Source organism: Tenrec ecaudatus, chromosome X, assembly GCF_050624435.1.
Source record: "Tenrec ecaudatus isolate mTenEca1 chromosome X, mTenEca1.hap1, whole genome shotgun sequence".
NCBI classification, from domain to species: Eukaryota; Metazoa; Chordata; class Mammalia; order Afrosoricida; family Tenrecidae; genus Tenrec; species Tenrec ecaudatus.
Genome location: NC_134548.1, coordinates 4,436,628 through 4,443,471, shown reverse-complemented (window position 1 = coordinate 4,443,471; position 6,844 = coordinate 4,436,628). Strand labels below are relative to the sequence as shown.

Here is a 6,844-nt window from a genome sequence, read left to right as displayed (position 1 = left end):
TTATCCCTGCGAAGCATCCTGTAGAGAAGACACATGGAGCTGGGTTAGATCCCTGTAGATGAAGGAACTACGTGGAGACTTCTGCCAGCACCAAGATGCTTCCACTGTGTCCAGATCCATAAGACTTTCCACCCACTGGCCTGTGATGGTCCTGCATTCGGCATCATTGCTGGTTCCGTGTGTCTAAACAGGACTTTATCGATTGGGATAGGGCGTAAGGGCTAGTATCCGAATTATGGACTTTACCTGGAATGGGCTGGAATGTTTTCTGAATATTCAACAGCTCTTGCATATAAAGCTTTCTCTTATCCACATATAAGACTCTGGATTTGTTCCTCTCGTCAAGCCATACTAACACGGTTTGCAACTGTTTTACTTTGTTATTCTTGTTAGCTTTTAAAGGATTTTCTGGATATGAAGTCCAGGATGGGTAAATCTATAAACAGAGTAACTGGATTAGTGATTCCATGTGGGTATGGCAGGGGAGGTTGGGGGAAGTGGATAAGTAATAATCATGAGAACAAAAATTAGGAAAATGTTCTGAGACTGAGTTTGATGATGGCTGTACACAACTACTGAATTGTAGGATAGCTGAAGTATCCACCAATAAAACTGTGGGTCATGGAATGGGGATGAATCTGGGATTCATGAACATCATATGTTTTTCAAGTACAGGTCACCTGATGAGTACCCACCTCTGCGCATTAGAAAGCTCTAAGTAACCACAGATAGACAGAATGACAGACATGGAAACACACGATATAATTGTATTGTTTTATTTATAAAACACTTATGTCTCTACATAAACAAGGGATGGTGAACTATTACAAAGCCTCACGGAGACTTTCTTTTTAAGACTGGTGTTGTAATGGGCACAAGGCTGGGGTTCACACCCAATCAGAAAAACTACCAGAGAATGATGGGGAAACTGCACAGGGCTCTCGCCTCAGAAACTCACTGGAACAATTCAACCCTGTGCTATTGGGTTATAGCTCTATGGTACTAGGTTTATGGTACTATGTTTTGAGTTCTCTAACTGAAAATATAACACGTAACAAGATAAAAAAAACTAGGATTCCTTTCTGTAAGACATAACATTGGCACCCCACACACTTCTCATTGATGAGCTCCCTAATATTAGTAATGTGTTTTTTCTTATTATTTCATCAACGGGACAAGATTCCCTCTGCCTGTGACATTTCTGGTGTCTCATTAGGCTTGATCACCTGCTAAATTTTCGCTTGCATGTGCTACATGAATAGGGCTGATCACCTGTATGGGATCTCTGGTGATTAATAAGAATGGATTTCTATCAGAACCATTTCTGACATTCCTGACATTGAGAGGATTTGTCTCCAGTGTGGAGTCTATGGTTTGTATGTAAGTATGTTTTCTGAGTAAAGCTTTTTCCACCCCATGAACATTTTTGTGGTTTTATTCCTTGGAGTGCCATTAGGTGCTTATTAAGAACTGAATTCTATCTAACACTTATATCACAATGTTGAATCTGTATGGTTTCTCATCAGTAGGAATTATCTTGTGCTTTTTAACATCAAATCTCTCTCTGAAGCTTTCCCACATTCCTGGCACATAGATGGTTTCTCTCCTGAGAGATTTTTCTTCTGAAGATCTATAAATTTGGAAAGGTTGTGTTTACAGGCTGAATGCTACTTTCTTTTCTTCCCTTGAAAATTTGGATGTTGTGTAGGCATCTTGAATATGCCACCACGGTTTTCTGTGGAGCATCAAATTTTGTTTTTTTTGGATGCCTTGCCTCCTGGGCCTTTTATTTTTAGCTTAGGAAGGGGTACAGGCTGATCATTCACGGGATGGTTTCTGCGCTTCAATCCTGTTGGAATATATGGAAGAATTAGTCATCTACATCTCATAGCAAGAAAAGAACAGGGATGGAGGAAGAGTCCATTATGATTGAATTTTTTCTTTTAATATAAGAACAATGATTTCGGTACTGCTCTGGCCAAATGACATTGACCTGTTCCCCCCTACTCTTTTGGATCAGCATGACTGGAAACAGAGGTTATAATATAAATAAAAATAAACGTGGATCTCTGAAAAGTAGTAAGAATTAGACAACTATGTTTGGAAGCACAGAAGTGGAGGATCAATATTACAGCATCCCATAGAAAGTAAACTTGATCAAGAATTTCCCACCCAAACCCAGCAAAAAGAGACAGTCTTGGCAAGTTCATTTCTCCCCAGAAGGCAATGGAGTCCCTCTGATAGCACCCAGAAAACCAACGTCAACAGCAGAACAATCTGGAGTGTAGTTAACCAGAAATGCTTTCCTTTACACCAAAAGATACTGGGGTATATGGACAGAAATGACAAGTAGTCTGAGTAAAAGACCACTGCAGGCCTCAAATTTCCTTCCCTGGGTGGCACTAGGGTGGATTGGCACAACTGGAAAGAGACACAATAGCCACAATAAGTAAACCAGTTTAGGAAGTGTCCTCCACCACCGGTGCTGAAGACTCCCTTTGGTCACCAAGAGACACTGGATGGCCTGGCCTGGCCTGGCCTGGGAAGACACCTACCACCACATCAGGAAGCATCAGTAGAGAATCAATGGGAGCCTATGTAGAAGTACTGGATATATAAAGCATTCCAAAATAACAGCTGTGAAGATTAAGCTGTCCTTGGGCTGATGGGCTCCAAATCAGGAAAGAATCAGCATGCTAACCTAAAACAAAATGGCTTCCTGCTCAAATACAACACATCAAGAGGGCCCAGTGTTTTCTAACATAATAGACAAGATTATTAAGAGATAACCTAATGATTATTCATCAGACTAAGAACCAAAAACTTCACAATTTGAGTGAGAAAAACAATCTGATTCGGATGGAAGTAGCCCAGACATTAGTAAAAAAAGACAACTAAACATGGAAACAAAAACCAAACAAAAAAACAAAACTCTTGTTGCAGATGACATATCCGATATACAGGAAACCCCAGATTCCATTTTAAAAATTGCTGGAAACAATAGAAAACTTTTGCAAAGTCACAGGCTATAAAATCAACATAAAAATATCAATTGTCTTGTTTTTTATTAAGGAAGAGGACTCTAAAAAGGGCATGTGAAGAACGATAACATGTCCAATACCAACCCAAGAGTTACATACTTAGGAATAAATCTAAAAACAAAAAAGACTTCCACAACAACAAAAAAAGACTTCCACAAAAACTTATACAAAATACTATAAAGCACTGGCACAAAACTACAAGAGACAAAATGCAAATGGTCAAATGACCCATGCTCATGGACAGGAAGAATATGGTGAAATTGTCAAATAAAAAGCACTCTATAAATTCAATTCCGATAAAAGGCCCGGCACAATTCTTCTAAGAAGTGGGAAAACTAGTCAAATTTATAAGGAAAAGAAGAAACCCAGGTTAAAAAAAAAGCACCATTAACAAAACAACAACAACAACAAAAATGTAGGAGACCTTCCACTTTACAATTGCAAAACTTTTTATACAGGTATGTTCACCAAGACAGTTAAATATTCGTATATCTATACCTGTTGTGGCAGTTATATAATCTATTGTCAACTTGAGGAAGGGGTGGAGTTTAGACTTTCAATCAGGTCACAGTGGATGACCTAATTTGAATGTGCGATGGGGAGAAATAGCTCACTGGAGGCCAGACACACTCTCCCTATGAGACATTCCTCTTGACAAGCCATATGGAGCTGCACTGATGTTGTCAAACCCTAGCGCTGTAGGAACCACATGGAGACCCACACCAGCATTGAGCTGCTTCCACCACCACTGCATCCACAAGACTTTCTACACAATGGCCTGTGATATTCCTGCATTTGGCCTCATTAAAGGTGTTGCTTGAGTCTGACAAGGAATTTATAGACTGGTCTCGGACACAGGGGCGAATATCAGACGTATGGACTTGATCTGCAGTGGGCAGGGGTGTTTTTTAATATATAATTAGTTTTTTTCTATAAAGCTCTCTTTTACACACATGAGTTCCTTTGGAATTCTCTAGTCAACACAGACTGACTGACGTGTGTGTGTGTGTGTGTGTGTGTAGACAAAAGTTTGACACGATGTAGCCAGGTGGAGAAAAGCATAAAAAGATTGGGTTAAACGGTTGTCCCCAATCAGAGCCAGATTGACTCCATTCCCTAGAAGTATGTGCTACAGAGGACATAACTAAACTGACAGACTGGGGAGAGGGGCCGGCATGCCATGGCCTCATGGCAGCACATAAAGGAGGAAAAGGGGATATGGATGATGTAGAGCCCATATATGCACACAAAGTCTGGAGGAGGACGTCCCTCCACACAGTCGCTGGAGACACAGCAGGTATATAAGCAAAGTGGTGAAGAAAGATGATGATGACCACCTATCAAAAGATACATCATCTGGGGTCTTAAAGGCTTGAAGATAAACAAGTGGATATCTAGCTGAGGAGCAGCAAAGCCCACATGGAATCAACACAACTGCCTGGATTGTCTACAGGTTCAAGTATCAGGCATCAAAGAACAAAAAATATATATCATTGTAAATGAGAAAGAGTGTAGAGTAGAGACCCAAAGCCCATTTGTAGGCAACTGGACATCACTTCACGGAAGGTTCGCAGGGAGGAGACGAGTCAGTCAGGGTGTTATATAGCACTGATGATACATACAATTTTCCTCTAGTCCTTTAATGCCCCCCTCCCCACTATCATGATCCCAATTCTAACTTACAAATCTGGCTAGACCAGAGGATGTACAGTGGTACAGATCAGAGCTGGAAACATGGGAAATCCAGGACAGATTAAACCCCTCAAGCCCAGTAACAAGAGTAGCAATACCAGGAAGGTATGAGGAAGGTGGGGTAGAAAGGGGGAAGCGAACACAATGATCTATGTATAACCCACTCTCTGGGGAACAGACAACAGAAAAGTGGTTGAAGGGAGACATCTGACAGTGTTAAGATATGACAAAATAACAATAATTTATAAATTATCAAGGGCTCATGAGGAAGGGAGGGTGGGAAAGGAAGGTGAAAATTAGGAGCTGATAACAAGGTCTCAAGTAGAAAGAAAATGCTTTCAGGATGATGGCTACAAATGCTCAAAAAACTTGAGACACTGTATGTATGTATGTATGTATGTATGTATGTATGTATGTATGTATGTATGTATGTATGTATTTGGATAAGAGTGGCACGAACCCCAATTAAATGATTTTTTAAAATCTCATAAGGGGAAATTTCAATCTTTACCTAGAGAGATGACGCTCCCATAGGTGTCCTGCATCACACTGCTGTAGAGGGCCTTCTGATCCAAATCCAGTAACTCCCATTCTTCATCACTGAAAATCAGGGAGACATCTTCAAAGGTCACCAAATTCTGAAGGAAAAATGGGCTGCCGGTTAGGACGTGCCATTGCTGAAGAAGTCCCACCACCTGTTTGTGTTGTAAGGCGAGCCAGAGACAGAAAAATGTTATTAGTATGCGAGAGAGATCAGGATAGGGTTCAAGAGAGAGACAGGGAAAAGCCCTCAAGGAAGAAGCCAAAGGGTTCAGTCAATGCCCAGCAGGTGCACAAACCCCACTGTGACTTTCTGGTTGTCCAGGAGAGATGGTTGGGTGCAACAAGACATAGAGTGCCTGCTGGATAGTGGGGATCACAAACAGCACAGGTAAAAGTACTGAGACTTGTGGAAGACTATTGTTGAGAATCGATGGATTCAGGTTCTACCTCCGCTGTCCAAAGGGAGAAACAGAAGAGCAACCCAATATCTACCTCATCCCTCAGGATCCCCACCTTCCCCAGGAGACCCATATCTATCCTGTTTTCATGGACATGTCAAGACTCGTTCTTCTCACCTTCTTTCTCCTTGGACCATATTTTCCCCGATAGAGTTCCACCAGAGCAACAGCCTCCTGGATGCTCTGTGGGCGGTGCTTCTGCATCTGGTTCTGTAACTTCCTGGGCAGAAGGGCCAGGAACTGCTCTAGCACCAGCATTTCCAAGATCTGCTCTTTGGAGTGACTCTCTGGTCTCAGCCAATGACGGCACAATTCTTGAAGCTGGTCGACAACCAGGAGGGGGGAAGCTGCTGCAGGATAGAAGAAATTCCTGAAGTGCTGGCGAGCGCTCTCAGGATCAGGACTGCTACTCAGTGGGGTCAAATTTTCACCCTGATTGGAGGTGCGTTTCACAGAGCCCTTCAGGCCCAAACTGGGCCTCAGCTGGGGGATCTGATCTGCGGCCACCTCGGTATCTTCCATCATCATTTTCCTGCGGGAACAGTGCGAGCTCTGTGTGTTCTCCTTCCTGCGGACATGGAAGGAGAGAAGGGAAAAGTACATTACAAGAAGAAAGTTACAGGACCCTTGTGTTACTGGCTACTTACCAGAACAAGAAGAACAGAAATTCTGATGGCTTTTCGTCCTTTAAAACTAACGCTTAGTTCTATAACAACCAGAAGGGATAGGTCACTTCTGGACACAGACATCATTCCTTTGGTGCTCAGCAGCTCAGGGAAGGCAAATGCCAATCGATGACTTTTGTGTTATCTGTTTTCTGAAATGTTGTTGGGCGACAAAATTGGCACCCAACAGCTGAGAGGAGATATGAGATCATCTGAAAAACTTATCTGGGTGTTGGTGTCCTACCTTCTCAGTGACCAGGGAATACAGGGATGAAACCTAAAGATTTAGCTTCAGTAGATGTTAATGGCCTGGTGGTATAGCGATTACAGGTTTTGCTGGGATCCAAAGGTTCACAGTACAAAATCACCAGCAGCTCCAAGGTAGGAGGACTAGGTTTTCTGCTCCAGGAAACAATTACTGTCCTAGATTCTCAAGGGCTCACGA

At 42.2% G+C, this 6,844-nt stretch overlaps 1 pseudogene; it reads right to left on the bottom strand.

The window, feature by feature from the left end:
- LOC142433142 (zinc finger protein 75D-like) lies at positions 1–6,262 on the bottom strand (annotated as a pseudogene).
- Between the last annotated feature and the right edge of the window lie 582 nt (positions 6,263–6,844).